Below are 20794 nucleotides of genomic sequence, written 5' to 3'. Positions count from 1 at the left end.
ACATTGACCCCAATGCCTTTCTTCCTCCCGGGCCTAACTTTACTCCTGATTTTCTCTGCCTGTTCCTCTTGAGTGGTACAGGGTGTGAGGGAGGGGGATTGTGGTGAGTTGCACATCATTATCTCTGCTCCTCCTTCCTACTCAGAGAGAGTCCTCTTCCCACAGGGTCACAGCTTCTTTTCGGCATCCACCTACTCTGGTGTGGGTTCCTTCAGGGGCTGCAGGTGAAGCTCTGCTCCACCAAGGACTTCTATGGGCTGGAATAACACAGCTGCTTCACCATGGTCTTTACCATGATCTGCAGGGGAATCTCAGTGCCCGGTGCCTGGAGCACCTCCTTACCCACTGGCTTTGGTGTCTGCAGRGCTTTCTCTCTCGCATGTTCTTACTCCTCTCTCTGGTTGCAATTACTCTTGTGCAGTAACTTTTCCATTTCTTAAAAGTTATCCCACCACTGCTGAAGTTGAAGATCTTGGCCCTAGCCAGTGGTGRTTTCTTTTCCATTTACCTCACAGAAGCCACCCTGTAGCCCCTCCACTACCCACACCTTGCAATGCAAATCAAATGCAGTGCATAAAACGATACTTTTAGAGTGATCTATCGATCACCTTACAAATGAGGAGCTCTTATGCCTCCAAATGAACAGGACATGGAAGAACTGCTTGTGTAGAATAGTTTCAAATTGTAACTACCTATTAAAAAGTATATTTGAACCAACTTCTGTTTCATTTTTAAATCCTGTYTGTACCAAAATGAAGGTAATGTGGCAATGCGCTTCTTTAACCTTCTGTATGCTTTTACCTTCTTGTATGCATCTTGGTTTGATAGAGTTTTTACACGTTATGATGACAAGAAGTTTGAATTTCCATGTCTGATTCTGTACTTCAGAGCTGGTAGCAGTAGTTTATGAGTGAAGACAGCAACACATTACAACTTAATGAGCAAATGTTCTTAATTTGAATCATGTGAAGTCCACAGAAGGCAGCAACTTCTATGAGGAAGGAAACAAATTCAAACTAAAGGGCTTTTAATTCACTTTCAGTATCATTTCTGTCAGAAGGTTTAAAGTACCTTTTTTGTTAGTTTTTTGTCTTTATGRTTTTGCCATTTAAAAATAGATTAGGTTTTCTGAGCTCAGCTACATTATTTAAGAGAAACTGCACTGCAACACTGTTATCCTAAAAATCAGAGAAAATCTCTTAGCCAAGAGAGCTGATGTTGCTGGAAGTTATGCCATGTATTTCAATGACAATTCCTGGTGCAGAACTACAACAATCACAACTTTTACAACACTTAAAAACAATTTTTACAAGTTAAATAAATGTTTAAATCCAAACTTAGAAATTCAATTTAAGTTATATTTTCAGCACTAAGCTGTTTAATATTAGAAAAGATCCAATCAAATCAACTTAATTACAGGGTAACAACAGTCTATGTAATTCAAGCCTACATAAAGAAGATCTGCCATTTCCTGCAGCTTTCTTTCATGAATTTTAAGCATAGTCAGAAACCTCAGTACAATCCTTGATGCACCTCCTGGATCTACTGATAAACCTTCAAGCTTACACTTGAGGATCCTCTCAATTAGAAGTCAGAATAAGCCCTTACTTGGAGGAAAGAGTCAATTTAGCAGAGTGAAAATACAGTAGCATCTATCTGTAGTCAGATAATACAGAGGTTTGATCTTGAACAGGTAGGGGCAGTAAATAAGCAAACTGACAGAAATATAGCTGGAAAGCAGTGCTAGCAACTACAATCTTTGGTTAAGACCTGCACATGGGGAGTAAAAATAGATCAGGACTGAAATCCAATATTCAATCATGGTATGACAACATATAAATTGTGTAGCTGGATGCATTGATTTGTTATAAATAAAAATATGTTAAAAGTTTCTCTATTGTGATTTATTAATATCTATTATAATAATATATTATGTTTGTAATATAAAATTACACACATCAAMATATGTCATTTATTGATGGGAGCATAGTTTTATTTATTCTCCATTTTGCAAGCTGCTACTCTGTTCCAGTTGTAGAGTCAGTCACGTAGTAAAGCCAAAAGGACAATCTAGATATTTATTTTCCATATTTATTTTAAAWGTGACTCTTTTAAAATCCTTCATTTTATTTTCTTGGTAAATTACATTTATTTCCTATATGGCATCATAATAATTTCTAGCAGGCATTATGCCAATGTATTTGCAGACTTTCTTTATAATATGAAAAACAGATTAAAAAGTCACACTTTGTAAATGCATTTTTCGAAGTATATGCAATGGAAAATTAGTGAATAAGATTTTTAATGCACTGAAGTATAGATGGCTTCAGAAAGGAGAAGACTCAGACAAAATAGTTATGTGGATTTCTTAAACAGAACATAGATTGSCTTTGAGCATGTACATCCAAAAGCCACCTAAAGTAATGTCTCCTTCACTACAGCCTTCCAAGCACCCAAAACTTGTGGGCATCCTATTTTGACCTTTTGTGTACTCTCTGGAACAAAGCAAYTCTCTTTGTTTGCCCTGAATTGCTTTGATATCAGCAGTGAGATGTCTTCTCTGATGATGAAATCCACAATCCAGGTGGAATGAAGCCCAAGTCTACTAAGAGCAGCTGCTGAATGCATTCAAAGCTCACGTATAGGCAGATGTTTGGATAGAGCTCCTTGAAAGGAGCTTMATGAACTTCATTTCACCTCTTCAGAAGACAAAAATGTATGGAGAGAGTGCTTCTTTTCTATCTAAATCCTCAAGCATGAGAATTAGAATATATGTTCTTAATTCTGAGATGTGTCACTGCTTTTGTATAAGATGAGTGCCATCTACAAGGTTGCTTCACATTACTTTCTCACTTGAYTGATACAATCAAAAAATAAAGTTCATGTTCTCCATGCATTTTCTGATGGTATTAAACATATTGAAAAAGCCCTGCTGAAGGACCTCTATTGCATATTCTGAGGAATGTCACCACTTTAAACCAATCTGARCCTTCGAGCCCTTCTTTTCTTGCTCAGTGTCTCACAAGGCAGCCAGATTTTGGCATTCTTTGCAGCCCACAACCTTACAGAACCTCTGACAGCTCCTTTCCTAAGAACTTTGCACTCTATCACATTCATCTGCCATTCACTTCTCTCCTGTCAGCATGAAGGAATCCCAAACWGTTTAGCAGTGACCAGTCCTGTGCCTGATCCCTTTCTTCACTGTCAGRAATCCATTTGCTTTGTGTAGGCATCTTGGGCAGAGATGCCCAAGAGATGTAGAGATGGCCATGTTGGGACAAAATCTCTCCATTGGTCATGTCCCATGAGTTTATCTCCTTTACAGACATGTACCAAGGAAAAATCCCAATTATAACTGGTTTGGCACAGYTGGGTAGAATCCAGACTGATATTTCTGTGCATTTTCATCCCCAAGGGGAGAGATTTTATGAGTTCAAGAATAGCAAAGACAGGARGAGACATAGATGGGAGGATTTCAGGAGATGGAATGTTGGGCCCTCATTTGCCCTGCAAGCACTCAACACCCAGAGATGCTGCAGTGTAAGCAGAGCAGCTGCCCATGGAATGAARCAACAGCCCTGCTGGAACAGGGAGGGATGGAGGAAACAGCTCAGGAGAAGTCACACAAATTCTTCAGGAGAATGTGGGAGCCCCCACACCCTTTCCAGGTGCCTGTGCTCACATCAAGRCCCACATTCCTGCAGACCCCTCAAAGCTGGGATCCCCTGGTCCCTGCCTCTGGAGACCAGCCCCTTGTTTAAGGTCCCCAAAGGGAGAGTGTCACACAGTGCCTCTGTCAGGATTTGCTGGCCAGGATGTCTGGCACAGCAGTCACATCTGGGGAGCACCCAGCCCTGCACAGACCCCTGGCTCCCTCGTGCCCTCCTCACCCTGTGTCACCCAGCCCTGAGAGCAACACTGGCTCCCCATTGCCCCTGCATTAACTTTCAAACCAGTGTCCATGAGGAGGCAGAGAAATACCCAAGTTCCATGTACCACCTTCAGTCCTCCTTCCAGCATCCAGAGCACAGAACCAGGCAAATTTCTGGTAKGGGCTTGGTGCTGGGAGTGGTCTCTCCCTTCCCTGTGCAGCAGCAGCAGCAGTAGGATGCTAAGAGTCCTTCTGTCCTGGGGGTAAGACCTGCTCAAAGGAATGGCTGCACTCAGGCAAGACTGAAATGCCTTCAGGGAGAGAAACMATCAATAAGAACGGTAGACTGGCTAGAGAGATTTTACATAAACAGAGGCATCCTCAACTGAGATAATCTAGCCTAGCTTCTGTGTAGTTAATGGAAAGAGATATCCTGGCTTTTGTCTAATTAATGATAATTAATTGGATCTTGCTTCAAAACACCATGTGCCTTGCGAGGCCATGGTTGAACAGTTACCAAAGAAACAGAGGTTTTAATTAATATCAGCTTATCTAAATGAAATCCAACTGCTTGATGGTCCTCCCCTTCACTGAATTTCTGAGCAGGCCTGACAAAGGCATGACCGCCAAAATTCTGCAGTTGGCCTTGTCTTTGGAGTCCTCCTTGCCTTTGGAGTGAGCATCACGATTGCTCAGATCCTTCAGTAGTGCAGTTTCACTGCTCTATAGATTTATATGCATTCTGCTGGAGGATTGTGATGGAAGTGAAAAGATGCAGAACTAAAACCTGGAGCTTCCAGTTGTCAGCTGTCATTGCACTGGTCTGTTCAAATCTATCAAATAACGATAAGAGACCTCTGGGATTAATTACTAAGTGACAGCAGTAACAAAAATTTTTAATGATGGCTTCTGGGTTTTGCATAGGTTATGGACATAATACCATAATGATTGTTTAGAGGTTTTCCACGGCCTCAGTGTTTTCAGGGCTATTCCATGTACATCATTACTCCCATAAGAATGTTGAAACTATTTAAACATATATAATACCTATATATATATATATATATATATATATATATATAAATTACATATAATATATATGTTGTCTCCCATAAGATTAAATAGTTCAGGTGACTTAATACTGTTACTTCTTAACAGAGGAAGAAAAAAAAAATACATATACAATGAAGTTCAGTTATTCAAGCAAACCTGGCTTTTACAGCCGAGGCAAATGTATCAAGAGKTAGGAACTGGTGTTGCATGAGAGGAAATCTGGAGGAAAGAGGATGAGCATCATGGGTTGAGCACTGCAGAAGCAAGCTTGGTACACCAGTTGTAGGCAGGGCTGGAGAAGATGAGGGGAGATAGATGTCTCTATATAGCAAAGAGTGATGGTATGAAATGGTAGAATATTATCTGAGGGATGTCAATTAATGTATAGCATTTAAACTGGAGAATAAATTGCATATTCAGGTTCATATTATGCACAGAAAAGCAAGCACTAAGTGTTCAGTTAACACTGGAGCAAGTCCTTAAGCTACTTACTGCAAGGCTTGTGAAAACAGTCCTGTTTTTACTGAAGCGTAGACAGCTCAAGTACTTTGTGAAATTATTGCAAAATATGCGTGTGTGGAGAGCTAAAGTATATATATTTGCATTTGTGCTTTATCTGATAATCAAATAAGTGTAAGACATCTATACTCATTATTCYAAGAGCTGATTTCACTTGTAAACAACAATTCTAAGTATTGTACTGAACTTTTTTTTTATTGGAATTTAAAGATATTCTGGTTAAGGATAGTTTAAATGCTTCAGGTCTTTTGTACTATGTTGCTGAAAATGTAGCTCAAAAATTAAGTCAGTACTTTAATAAATGCATATTTAATGACAATGAAATTACAATGTTTAATAAAATATAGGTAAGCCAAAAAAAAGAAAATTTATATACTGTCAATTAAAAAACTGTCTTTTTCATCCCCATCTTCAACAAAACTTTTCAGATTGCGGAAATCACAGTATTTCCACAAAATAGTATCTTGCAGGCATTTCTTTGTATTTTAACTCCTGATTTTTCATTGTTGCATAGTTGCTTATATTAATTTTCATAATCTATAACATAAAATTGTYTATAAGTCTTAAACTTCTGATAAGCATGGTCTCGAGAATCCGTATTCATTAATAAACACTTTCATGATGCACCATGTAATGACATTGAATACAAAAACATCAAAAATTCTCTTTTTAGCTTAGGCTCTATGTCTCTATAAACTGCTGTGGATATTAATACGTTTCAGCAGCAACCATATGTCAAACCATATCACTTAGTAAATCTCTTCCTGACATTTTTTTAATAAAAAAAATAATGCATTCAGGTATTTATTTTGTTTGATATAAAGCTTTAAAAGCAGTGATACTGAAATCTTAAAGTTTCTGTTAAATTATTTAAATCAGTAAATAATTCAGAAAGTTCAGAAAGAGATTTGCAAGACACATCAAAACTGCACTTAAAAAACTAAAAATACCTCCTCAAAAACCAAATTAATTCCACTGCTTCATAACATCAATTTATTTCTTATTTTGTGTTTTGTCTTTTTTTATGGATCTTTGCTTGAAGCAAGCGGGAGCTGCAATTAGCTAATTAAGACTCTGAGGCTTGAATATTATTGACCTTTTATGTTTTGCAGTATTGGTTGGCGAGCATAAAAAAGTTGTCTTCTCCTCATGTGCTCGGGGCTCTCCAGGACACGGCTTCTAATTGCTTTCTCAGAAATCTTCGCCCCCAGTAATTTAAATATAGGGCACATGCTGTTATTTCCTCCTTGCATGGTGTTTGCTGAGCAAGCAAGCAGAAAGACACAGAACTGGAAAGGCTCATGCATGAATACTGATTGCATAGGGGCATGGCTTTGTACTTTTTCCACTGGTATACAGCATGGAGGAAAACTGCATTTGGTATTCCTGGTTTTTTTTGAGGCATGCAACCTTTTCTTAAACAAAACAACTACCTCCTACCTACCCTGAAAAAAAACCAAAACAAAACAAAAAAACAACAACAAAAAAACCCTCAAACTATATCTTGAAAACAAAGCAGAGACACAGATGGATGTTTTTCTCCCTTCACAGAACACATTTGAAGAACCATTTTAATTCTGACTACTTCATTTGCATTTTTATAAAAATAAAAGGTTAAAATCAAAGGTTATGTTGCTGCTGAAAGCTCARTAGCAGACAGTTCAGTTTGCTCTTTAGAGTCTGCATTACCTCTGAGGCAAACAGGCTTTTCCTACTTAAGAGATTGTCTAGCTTRTTGCAGAATCACCTGTAAATGTGTAGTAAACCCATGGAGCTTCARTCATTTTCTTATCTGTTCTATTGCCCTCAGGAGAGTCATTACTGTGGTATTTACAGCTGTCACAATAGTTAATATGATCTAGGCACAGCTACTTGTTTACTCACTGATGTGATGTGACAGTTTAATAATAACCATCATAATCATGGCTACATAAAACCAGAAATATTTTTTACACCTGTGGATATGCTGTTTTCACCTTCCACCAAAAGCATTGTATCCAGTCCTTTAAATTATTGCGCTTTGCTGTGATATTTTTAGCTTTATCAACAGCTTAAAAACACATCGTTTTTTATGTATCCCCAAAGCGGAAGAAAAATATTGGCAAAGATTTTATTATTTTCATATCAAATGGGTTATTCAGTTGTAAAACAATAAAAATGAAGGCTCTCCAAAATGTGGAAAACAAATAAAATTAGGTATAAGAATGCTAAATTCTAGACTAAGAAATAAAATAAATGATGACRCAGGAATTTACTGTGACAAAAAAAGCAGAGCAGTTTCCAGCATACACAAATGCACTCGTTTACTGCTACATTCACGGAACATTTTTTCTGTTTTCTATCAGGTTCAGATTAAACAGATGCTTTGAGAGGAAGATGCTTTGGTGGCCAAAACACAGGGTTCCTATGGCTACAGATTTGGATATTTTGTATGACTGATCCCAAATGTCCTCATCCCACCTTCCTTTTAATCACATGCAACCCTCTGGAGATGARGAAAAGTTAACAGTCAGTCAGTCTCCTTCATTTCTCTTTCATAGCACGGTGAAGCAAGAAACTCTCGAATGGTAACAGAGCAGACCATTGCTTTTGTTAAGCCTTTAATCTTCGTGTCAACCAAAGCCTCACCAGATGAAATGAAGTTTGTCTCTTGCAGTTGTGTGAACATTTGTACTATAGAAGMTCACTTGAGATACTGCAGTTGGATATTACGTCTCTCCGTGACTGGCACATTAAAAAGCCAGAAATAAAGCCCTTGTGTGSCTACTCAGAGTGAATGAATTGACAGATCCATCCAGGAAAGAATTGAACTGAAGGCTTCAAATGAAAAGCAATGAATTTATAACAGGATTATACAGCAGTTTGAATCAACTTTGTACAATGTTGAGCTGAGAATTCAAAGAAAAACAGGGAAAGGCACAAAATATTGGCATTTATAATTGGCTAACAAGACCAGCAACACAGGAATTTTGCAGCTGCAGCAAAATCCCACGTAGTTAGAAAGACTGAAGAGGATTTTATTTCCTGTGCTTCACCAGTTATCTTTACTAAAAGACTATTCCTGAAATGTCAGGTTGCATCTATTTTTCTTTTGCTCCTCAAAATTTACAGATATTTTTAGTCAGAGTATTTATTTTTTTCCTTTGGCTGTTCATGTGCATCAAGTCTGGCCCAAATTTCGTAATGCTTTTAGACCAGTAGAATWAAAGGTATTATCAACTGATCAACAGGCTATAGTTGAAACATTCAGAACTTTCCTAAATTAAGGGATTTCCATATCAAAAATATTTGCCTTCTTGTACTTAGTTTGTTTTAAAGGTGAGCCTGGGGCTTCTTTCATAATGGTACAGATAGATTAAATTAAATTTTCTACACAGAATTTTACATACAAACCAAAACCCAGATAATGCATTTACCAAATTCAGTGRGAAAATATACCAAAGGGAGACTGAAATTGAGAAGTACCAGTAAGAAAGCTGAAAAACACTTAAGTCAGGATATGAAATGAGATGTTGATGGAAGGCTATAATTTCGTGCATAAGGTGTTCATTGCTCCAAATAACAGAAATCAAAAACTCACCTTTTATTGCACAAGATTTCAACTAAAACTATTTGCCCTTTAGCTGTCATCTCAGYTGACTATTCACATATTGGAGTAGGCTATAAAATCAACTCTAGTGCTTGGGAACATTTTAAGAAAAATGAGATCTTGAGAAAATACTCTAATTTTTTTTACATTTTTTAATTACATGCAAAAATCTTTCAATTCTAATATTCAATGGAATAACTTTCCAATTTTCTATTGTTAATGCACACACATATATATAGTTATTGAGTAACTCTGCTCTGGAAATGTCACACCAGATGGAATAGTGGTTTGGAAAATATTGTTTTTATCCCAAGAGAGTAATCCTTGGGAAAAAAAAAAAAAAAAAATTATTTGGGAGCAGACGTTTAATCATTAGTTTGCATCCAACCATAACCATCCTGAAGAATATCCATCTTTGACTATTTTTTGCTATCTCTCACATTTTTTGCATCATTTTGCATAGTCTGGCATGTGCCATAGGATTCTTCCCAAACTTAATGCTACCTATGGGTAGTTGCCTTCACTCAGTTTGTTTGGGAAGTGTTCCAAAGAAGGACAGTCTTAACATCTAGGACTTTGTAGATTAATCTCCTCTGTCYCAATAGTGTCTGCTACCCCACAGATAAACCTGTCATTTCTCCTTTGACAGTCTGGGCAACAGGAAAAATAAGAACTCCAGTGCTCCAGAACACCATTCTCTCCTGACCTCCATCTTCATGAATGCTTCCTAAACCATACTGCCCTCCTCTAACAGATCCCTTATTTTCCTCTATCATGGGTCTGTGTTGATCCCTTTTAAGATTTTACCTTCATTTGCCTCCTCTCTCCAAGTACCTCATCATCCTTTCTTAGATGAGCAGTTTCTTTCACAAGAAGTCTTTTGTCTTCAGTGAGATTACAGTCTGGGCAGCAGCTGCAGATCTATCTCTCTCATTATATTAAGTTGGAAGCAATCAAACCKGGTAAATTGAAACATGGCATTATATGTTCGAAATGCATGCCATTCAAAACTCTAGAGTAACCTCACCACCAAGCATTTTTTTGAAAGTTGAGGAGAGAGTACAGCTACTGCTATAAATAACTTTAAGCTGTGGGCAGGTTTTTTTTTGGTGGTGTTTTTTTTTTTTTTTTCTTTTTTTTTTTTTTTTTTTTTTTTTTTTCATTTTTATCTCTGTCTTCTCCTATACTCCCAATTTTTTCAGGGAATTTGTGATGATTTGGCTACTTGAAATGAAAAAAAGGAACATCTCAAAACCTGGGCATAAGGAGTGCATAAATGTTCTGTTCAATTCTGAGAGGAATATTTAGCCAAGAAAGCTAAAGCTGTGTTTAGAAACAAATCTGTCACTTTCCACTGTACCTACCCTCACTTTGACACTGATGAGGAAACTCCTGCTGCGTAGGTGYGTAGGTGCTTTAAAGGAAATTATTCTCTCGAGGTAGGTTAGACCCACTTCTTTAAATATTGCTTCCCACTGCTGTGTTAATGAAAAGCCTGTTTGTGAGGTTTATATAAGAAAAAATTCATGTAATTCTTTTTCCTTTGGATATACATATCTTGATATCTACCTCTATTTGCACATAGCATATTAATAAGTGAAGCTTTTCTTCCACTAATGACTTCATCAGACCTGTATCGGGTGGCATACCAGCAAATAAGCCTCAGTGAAACCAGTGGCATGTTTCTGGTGATTTAGTGAAAAGAGATCAAGCTTTAATAACTTTATTCTATGTCAGGCTTTATTCTTTAATCATTTTCACAGCAGTCAATCAAGGCTGTTYCTTTTTACTTTGTTCTTTCATTGTCTCTCTCTGGTGCAAATTGGGAACAATCCTCTCTGAAATTGGTGGAGTTATAATTGTCTGAGGAGATAATAAGACCACTTTTGTCCTACTTTGTCTCTTTGCAACTACCTGCAAATAAGAAAGTAGAGAATCAAAAATAACACCCAACGACCCTGGACAGCACTGACAGAGTATGACAGAGGAAGCCAAACTACTGAGAGTCAGAAACCCTGCCAGTCAGTGTGATGACAACTATGACTATTTTTTTTTCCTTTGACCTGATACATGGTAATTTTATTATGAACTCACTTTACTTGTTTCTGTATAGTAGAGATGAGTTTTAACTGGCTTCATTTTTCCTCTTCAGAAGCAAATATATTGGATACTTTGCTATATCTTTTACATTTTTTTAATTTCTTTAATAATTTGGCAGTGCCAGAGCTTTGATTCTTTAATTAAAGTATAATTTTGATTATATTTTATTTGCTTGTAAGGCATTTTTCATTGGTAATCTTAGTCAAAYAGGTTTTTTAAGTGTTTCTTTGAAGAATATGCAACCTGTCCAAGTACTGCTCCTCAGCAGTGCATTAGAAGTTGAGACAGACATCTAAATTACCTAGTGTGCTGAAAAGAAGAACTTTTCCAGAGAACTGATGGAGTGAATAAGTCACTTGACTATGAAGTACAGCTTAGTCTTCTTTTGGTTACAACAGAGCAAAATTTTCTACTGTAAAAAGATAGTGTGGTGAAAATGTCTATGACTATCTGATTGTAATGTACTGCTCAGATATAGCAAACTGGAACTTGATCCCCTTTCAACTGAATCCTATTCTGTTTGGTAATCTGTACTGATGAAGGCAGAGGAAGGAACATCAAGACAACCTCTTCATGTTGTTTCTTAAAATCTGAACTTTTTACTAGGGTTTAAACTTCAGTATGGAATTTGCTGCGCATCTTTTCATGAAAAATACGTCAGTGTCAGTGACYTCAGAAATACTCAGAAACATTTTTGGCACAATGACCTTTTATTAAGTCCAGGTGGTCATTCCAAAGAAACTAAYTTGGATTCATGGCCCTCTGTTCTACAGTGTCCAGGTTTTATCTTCAGGGCTGACCATCTCTTCCCTCCCAGATGCTTCACCATTTTTGGTGTTCACAGAAAATATGAAAGGAAATAACTTCCACTGAGCAGCTGATGTTATCAAGAAGATTCAAGTTTAGTGAAAACTTAAAAAATTAGACTTATCCAATGTCTGGTATGCTCTTGTGCTACACTTTTAATTGCAATTATTACCAGAAGCTTCCCTGTAGGTGTAAATTGGTTTATGCAGATCTTAGTCATGGAACCATCACAGGTTTTGAGAGCCTTGCTACAGATCTGGAAAGCTCAGATCTATGTTCTGAATAATGAAATTTTTTGCTTGTTAGTTCTTCATATACTTCAGAAGGCCTATTTTGTTTTCCTAGACCTGTAATAGAAAAGCTTCTGGATTTTTTTTTTTTTTTTTTTTTTAAAGAAATCGGGAAGGAGAAGGTTGTTTACCACACCCTTCAGATCCCGGCAATCCTGGCGCTGCTGTGGAGCCAGGAGATGAAGATATCAGTAACTGCTGAAAAAGTAGCATCCTGAAATCTTTAATCTTCAATTTGTAGTTAAAATTAGAAAACAAGGTATGACAAACTTAATTCAAGTGCCATTGAATGACAGGTAGGGTGGCCAACATTCTGTCTTTGCATTGTTATTAAATAGTCATTGTTAACAGTTTAGATTTTAATAACGCTTTATTTATTACATAACATATTAAAATATACTCCCATGATACTCACTTTGTAGAGATATTTAAAATACATCAGCCAAATAAAGATCAGTTATAACTTTTAACATTGCAAGTGAAATTAAAAAAAAAATCAGTATGTAGAGTAAATGAATTCGTAAATTTCAAGTGAAAAAAAACTGCAAGCTTTTATTATTTGGGGGGTTAAATGTCCAGTATTGTGAGATAAGARTGGATGGTGCTAAAAGATTTAAGAATTAAAAATTATTTTTCTATCAAAATCCATAAATGGATTTTTAAAACCATTTTTAAATGAATTTTTGAAACTATTTTTAATCTYAAGACCTTATAATTTCAGAGTTTTCTGAGTATTYTTGAAAGAGAGATTTTTAGGTAAAGTTTCATTCATTCATAGGGATCTCATATTTTAAAATACCCTAAATTAAAAATTTAAAAATACCCTAAATCCAGCGGTGGCAACAATGCTGTTTCAGGTTCTTATTGATATCTTTTACAGTTTTAGAAGTGTTTTATGCCCTAGGATTTTTCATGTCATAAGCAAARATTGTTAATGAGGTTTGGATTAAAAAACTTGCATCTTTAAGGAAAAAAAGCAATTATAATATGTTTGTAACACAGTACTTAAATGAAGATTCACTCTCCATTGTGCAATTCAATGAAAAAAAAGGTTTCATTGACCTTTTGGGATCTGTGGGATGTCATGCAAATATGCACTTCTGTGAACTTGCAGAAGACAGCAAAGGAGCCTGAGGAACCCAGAGCACTGCAGCTGCTGAGTCTCTTCACATCTCAGTTGAAAGGCTGTGCAAAAGGTTTCCATGGCAGCTGGATATGAAGACCTTACAAGGCTTCTGTGATCCTTCATCTGGAGAAGTGTATTTTCTTGTAAGGATGCTAGGGAAGCAGGATTTACAAGTTCAAGCAGACACACCCCTGGTTTGGAGGTCAATCTTCAAGGTTTTACAGTTCAGATATGATGCCTCTTAATTCTATGGTCTCTCAGATCTTACTTCTTTTTTTCCTCTGCTCTTGAAAAATTCTGAAAGATGTTAGAAAATKCAGAACTTTCATAAATCTTTAGATCAATATTACTTCAATTACTGTTTAAGATTTTTTTTTTCTCTTCTTTTATTTCTAAACTACACAAAATAAAGAAGTGATGCGAATTTTCTGGTGGCTCTTGAGCTCACTGCACTTAGAATAATCCTGGAATTAGAAGCCCAGGAGATAAATATTAGGTGACAGGATACAGAATCAGTATAGAGGCTTCTGCTCCAAAACATTGCAAAATGGGCATAATAATTCGAGTTAATACAAGTTCAGAAGATCATGCTTCATTTTTCTGAATATTTCAGTCTCTCTAGTTGAGTAATCAAATTTTTAGTTCATGAATACTCAGAAAATGCCAAAAACTCGAGAAGTAATATCTTAATAGCAGAATTTATAGAAACCTGTATTGATTTTTTTACAGAAACATGTTACATCCTGGTTTTATGTCAAAGGATAATAACTAAAGATACAAATAACTCCAATTAAATTTTGAAATCAATATGTCACATTAGGGTTTGTAATTAAATTCTCAACATTTTTCATATAATGTCATTTCTTGACTTCTAATATAATCCTGCTTGGTTAGCTATTCAGATATCTCCATCATTTCTCATCAGTGGGGGAAAATTTGTAAATATTCCTTACAGTAGATAGAAATGTCTCACAGATGTTAGTACAAAAAAAAAAAAAAAAAAAAAAAAAAAAAGTATTTCTGGTTTAGGCTGTTTTGATTTAGATCTGAATTTGCTTTAGCTTCTGGACTTCCTTCCATAATTCATATTGTCAATGTGTACCAGAACCTGAAAGGAATAGAAATAAGTAACACATTCACATTAAACCAAATTAAATTTAATTAATTTCAATTAGATTAATCTTGCTAGGTAAACCATCCTCAGACTGACAGATTTTGGAGGGGTTTTGGGTGGTGTAGAGAAGGGAGAGTTTGAAAGTATTTCAGTCATTCTGAGGTGAAACTGCTTAGCAACTCCTTTTATGACTTTTAAAAGCTCTAAATTTAAACAACTTTTTGTTTCATATTAGCATTTTTATGTTTAACATTAATTTGTCTCTTCTATGTAAATATAATACAGGTACATTTTAAAAGACTGTCTTCATCCTGTTTACAAGTAATCAGTTTATCACTGCTCCAAACAGTGAGGGTTCATGCCAGATCATCAGTGTGCAAATGAGTTTAAAAGAGATTACTTAAAAACTGTCAGGCTGGATATTTAATTTTTTTTTAAAATAAAGACAATAGGAGCCACAGAAAACAGTAACAGCCCTATCATGCAGTGATCAATTGTGAAGCTGCTCTAACATTTCAATATAATAGAAAATTATGGGATTAATTTAAAATCACAGACAAAATTTATGAAAGTTTACAGAACCTTACGTCAGATCAGGGAAATAGATTTCATTTACTTTTTTATTTATAATATATAGAGATGTAAATTCTCTACATAAAGTATTCTATCTATCCCAGAGAAATGAGTGCACTGGAGTATAGCTATATCCATCTATTCATGGGCATAATATATTATGTGTGTGCAAAGAATTCCAATTGCAGATGTACGAGTCAACACTGCTAATACAACACCCTGGCACATCAGTAAGATGAATCAGAGCTCCATTTCAAACAATGAAAAAAATGCTTCCAAGACATAAGATTTGTTTATTTTAGTAACCTGTTAGTCTGAAGTTAGCAGTCTAGTTCCTCTAGAATTTTTCTACAGTTCAGGGCAACACTTTCATTTTGCAAATGCAAAGGCGACGAGAAGCTCACTGTTCAGAAAGCTGGAGCCCAGCCTTGGGGAGGGGTAAGGCTGCAATTTGGGTGTAGAGCAGAGCACGCTGATGAAGAACTCAGAAGAGGAGCAGGCACAACTTGTACCACAGGCTGAGCAGCAGCTTGAGATCTATCCTTGCTGCTGGAGAACATTAAAAACTCTTGTTCAGTGAGGTGTAGCTAGAGTGAAGCACCTGCCTGACTAATAAATATAAAAAATAGAACTTTGCAATAATTACTTATGTTTCAGGAATTAGGATTTGGATGGTATTGTTTTTCAACTTAGTTTTCTGTCTTTTCTCCATTAGCAAAATGCTGCTAAGTAAGATGGTTGATTAGTATTTTTGAATACAGAAAATCAGCTCACCAAGTGCCAGCAGGTTTAACTTAAGTTTTCCTCAGCTTCTGGGTGAAGATTCAGGCCACTGTTTTGTCAGCAGATGTTAAACKTCAGCCAAGTTGCTGTCAATCCACCCCAGAGAGGTGAGTAAGATATCTGGATCTTCTTCAAGTCATTAAGGTCCTTAGTTTCTGTTAAAAATGCTGATGAATCCTGCTCCCTTTAGAGATTTTGGAACAATGGAGAGACTTGGAGAGAAATCATAGAATAATAGAGGATGTTGGGTTGGAAGGAACATTAAAAATTATCTAGTTTCACTCTGCTCCATTGTTTCCACTAGACCAGGTTGCTCCCTCAGACCTGGCTGGGAACACTTCCAGGGATGGGGCATCCACAAATTCTCTGGGCGACCTCTGGCCAACCTGTTCCAGTGTCTCACCACCCTTACAGTAAAGAATTTTTTTTCCTAACAGCTAATCTAAACCTGCCCTTTTTCAGTTTAAAACCATTATCCCTTGTGCTCTCACTACATGTTCTTGTCAAAAGACCCTCTCCATCTCTCCTTCGGGCCCCCTTCAGGCACTGGAATGCTGTTCCAGAGTCTTCTGCAGCCTGAACAACTCCAGCTCTGTCTTCATAGGAGCGATGCTACAGCCCTCTGATCATTGGACCGAATTGGATGAACATGACCTCGTTACTTAATTTCTAGCAAAACGAATGGGAAGTAGGAGTTTTTTTTTTTTAAATCTACCTAATATTTATTTGTGTCTTTAGGCTTTCGGATTACTACCAAAATTTGTCTTACAGAATCTTAAAAAAAAAATCATYGAAAAACTCCAAAGATGTACTTTTCTCCTGATAAATAACCAGCAAAGTTCTTTGAAATAAGWTAAGTTAATCTCCCCAAGAACTGCACCAATACCCCTAAAAAGATGGAAATAGAAATTTATCCAATATTATGAAAAGTAAAAAAGATGGGAAAAAGAAGGKGGGGGCAAGAGGTGAGGGAAGAAATGCTAGTTTAAAAATTAGAATTTTTCTTTGGGAGGGTCTGCCTGCAGTCTTGCCTGCATTACTGTGGWATTAAAATCTCAGAACAGGAAAAATTTTAGTACACAAATACTTCCTTGGGGCAATTTCACCTGCTCATGTTATGTCTTTTCGATGCAATAGGTAACCGGTTTAATTTAGTTAACGGACTGATGCTTTAGCATACTGCTCCACTGGTTTGCACAGCTTTAATACTTTCCTAAAGTTTAAATTAGAATTTTGACTGCTGCTGAACTTTTGAAATTACTTTATCTGATATATAATTCCGGTAGCTCAATGTTAGTAAAAATGCTAATTATTACTTAAGTCCATATATAAGTTGAGTTTGTAAAATGCAATAGTCAGATTTTCTGACTATTTAAAAAATAGTCAGAAAAAATTTATTTTCTGACTATATTTAAAAATATAGTCAGATTTTCTAAGTATTTTTATAATGATGTCCTTTTGCAAATGTCATAAAATTTTAGGATACTAGTAATTCTACTACTTGAAAGCATTATGATTTATGAACAAATCTTATCCTCCTTTCACTCCCTTTTGAAGGACGTTTTTAGTGCAAGTAATAAGCAAAAGTTTCAAATTCTTAAAATACAGCTTCCTTGGCTGTATAAAACTGGCTTTAATAAAATCAAGAGAAAGCCACTCTGAGCTGCCACAGAGTCATATATTGGACACAAATGAGAAAAAATAAAAATKATGGAGAGAGAATGGATGAAAGTCAAAAGAGTTTATATTTTTAGTTAATGAAAACTCTACATTGCTATTATTGGCAAGAAAAAAAGCAAGTAAGGGAATTAAAAAGAGGATAATGTACCATGGTGGCTTTGTTTTTCATTAATTTCAAAATTTTGTACCAAAATAATTTAACAAACACCTGAACCATAACAGTGGTGGTATTAATTCCTTCGATGTCTCTATTTACCTGTTTATCTAAATTAGTCCTCTTCTGGGCTAGATAGGAGTTCATGTTGGTGTATTCCTGTGTGCTCTTTTCTCTCAGAAAGTAAACTAACATGCAAAGCAACGATCAAGCTTTATGCTTTACAGAAAATGCTCATGAGCAGTAGGGAAGAGATGATTGGTATTTTGTGTCTGGTCCTAGAGCACTGTGAACAGCTATACCAGATCTCAAGTCAATATTGGCTAGATTTTAAAATAAATTTGTATTAYTTTTATATTTCGTCTGAAAACCTAGTTGAGTTTAAACTATGCACCTAACCAATTTTTTTTCAAGTATTCCTCATCTTGCTCCATACTAAAAGAAAACATTATCATTTCAAGTGTTTCTAAATACGTGTCTCCTTCCAAGACTTGGGGTATGCTGTTAGATTCACTGTAAAGTAATGTCTTTCCTTGGGATGAGACCTTCAGCAATCTCTCTAAACTCCCAGAACACAAAAGCCTTTGGCCTTCCTTCCTTCCTCTGTCTGGTAATTCACTAMCATATTCCCCACCATCCCACCAATAACTTCTAAGTACTACAGGCTCTTCCTTTAATCCTGAGGTAACATCACAGAAAACAAGGAAAAATAATTTAACAAAAGAAACTTCTTATCACCTACCCATTCCACTTAATTAATGTCATTATATCAAAAATGAGCAAATGCCCAAGGAGCTGTGTGGCTGGCTATGTAGTGAAAAAAAGCTTGAAGCAATAGAGGAGTTGGCATTTTCCCTGTGAATAGTGCAGAAGGGGTTATCAACAATAAGTGTGCAACATGAATCTGTGCTTTATTTGTCAGTAAGTGATCAGCATGAAGTCCAAATTGGATAGTTTAGGACAAAAAGAAGTTCCAGCATTTTACAGACTCATCGCAATCTGTGGCAACAGTTAATGCAGTCAGGGGCAAAAACAGCCTCAATTAGTCAACTTCCATAATTCCTGGAAGAGTTAAAATTAAATCAGTCATGGAAATGKAGAATGGGTTGGGTTGGAATAAACCTTAAAGATCACCTCATTCCAACCCCCCTGTTCTGTGCAGAGACATCTTCCACTAGACCATGTCACTCAGACTTTCTCCAACCCAGCCTTGAACACTTCTAGAGTTGGGGCATCCACAACTTCTGAGGGCAGCATGTTCCAGTGTCTCACAAGCCTGACAGTAAAGAATTTCTTCCTCAAATCTAATCTAAAGCTATTCTGTCTCAGTTGGAAACCATTCCCCCTTGTCCTGTCACTATTTGCCCTTGTAAATTGTCTCTCTCCATCTTTCTCCTAGGCTCCCTTCAGGTACTGGAAAGTCTCAATTAGGTCACCCTGAAATCTTCTCTTTTCCAGGCTGAATGCCTGGCAATACTCAGAATAGACTGTAAMAGTGATGAGTAAATTATCTTGACACCAATACTGTGAAAGTAGTATTAGAGGGAGATGAATTAGCTCTAAATTAGTAATTAAAATATTTGTTTTCACGTTTAAAGTGTTATTAAAGTTGTTTGTTGCTTTGACAGGCAATKAGGTTGTTGACACATCTCTTATGAAAAATTAGCCATAAATATTATAGCTTTCAGTTCAAGAGTGGCATGAATTTGATTGTTAACCCTCCTTTCAGATATGCTCTTTAAAATGAGCATATCCATAAATGCTCTTTAATATCTTTATTTCCAATAAAACTTTTCAGGGTCACTAAGATTAAGCTTAGGTCAAGCAAGATATTTGAGTTTTTGATTTGGTTATCATGAGAGCTGCTTAGTTTCTGACAAGTCGTAGTAGATCTAATACAATTTCATAATCTCTCATCCTGTGACAAGGTAAATTGAAAGTTATAATTTTATGACCCGATAGATACATTATAATATCAGTTTCTATTTTCATGCCTGGAAGAACAAACAAATATTTTTGTACTTTGTTTTTGAATACCTAAGATGTTTATGAACTGCAGCAGATATGTATGCCCCAGCTAATATGRTTTTAATATCATAAAGCTGCCCTGGAGTGAAAATATCAATTTCTGTGGCAGATTACTGGAAAATTCTAGTCAAAACCAATTATCTATGGTTATTTTCAGGCTTGTAGATCATTCATTATTAATGGATGAGTTAATTAAATTAATTTCAGTGAAAATGTTGAGACAGAGCAATTCCTGTTGAGGTAATATGCCAAGCTATACCAGGAGATGTCTGCTTCTTCATTAATTTTGTCTTGATTGAGGTTAGGTGAATCCCTCTGGAGAGGCTCTTAGCAAGCCTTAGTCCTTTAGGTGAGAATCAATTTCCACTAAAGGCAGTCTTGTGTATAGCAGTSATATGTTTTTCTCTTAGCTCAAACAAGAAATTGAGTTACATTAATATTTTCTATATTATAACAGCTTTTAATTTGTTAAACATGAAGATTAAAGCTGCCTTCTTGCGCAAAATGTGTCAGAAGCTGCTATCATTGTGTTTTCTGGTGAGTAGAATAGATTTTGTGACCTTGAATTAAGTTTGACCRGTGGGTGCATGGTTTAGCTTCTATTTCAAGAACAGATGAGTGGAGACAATTATTAACAGGAGAGAAATTCCCCTGAGCTCCAGCTGCTCTACGCCATCAGGAATGTCTGAGCACTGCAGYGCTCATTCTACCTTCTAGAGAGCTTTCAGCATTTAAATTTCTCAGCTTGCCTCTTGTACAGCTAGGAAATGCAGCCTAATTACTTTTTTCATCTTTTTTTTTTTCCTCTGTTCATGAGGAAAGACACACTGACAGCAATTTAATTACATGTTGACATAACTTTTGGTAAAGACAAGAACTGGAGATGTTCACAATGGCAGAGAGTTCCTGCCCTCTTCTGTGGTCTCAGCCTGTGTATGGGTTGGAATCATGTTATATTGGGTTTTGGGGAAGGAGGGGTGCTACTTTTTATTGTTGTTTATATGTTTGTTTCTTAGGTGGTGATTTGTTTTTTGTTTGGGGGTTATTGTTTTTTTTCTGGGTTGGGTTTTTTGTTTTTTTGCTTTTTGTTTTGGTTTGGTTTGGTTT

This window comes from Malurus melanocephalus, unplaced genomic scaffold, assembly GCF_030028575.1.
Source record: "Malurus melanocephalus ecotype Western Australia unplaced genomic scaffold, MMel_1.1 scaffold_156, whole genome shotgun sequence".
NCBI classification, from domain to species: Eukaryota; Metazoa; Chordata; class Aves; order Passeriformes; family Maluridae; genus Malurus; species Malurus melanocephalus.
The sequence above is the reverse complement of the archived record's forward strand: the minus strand, read 5'-3'. Positions refer to the sequence as shown.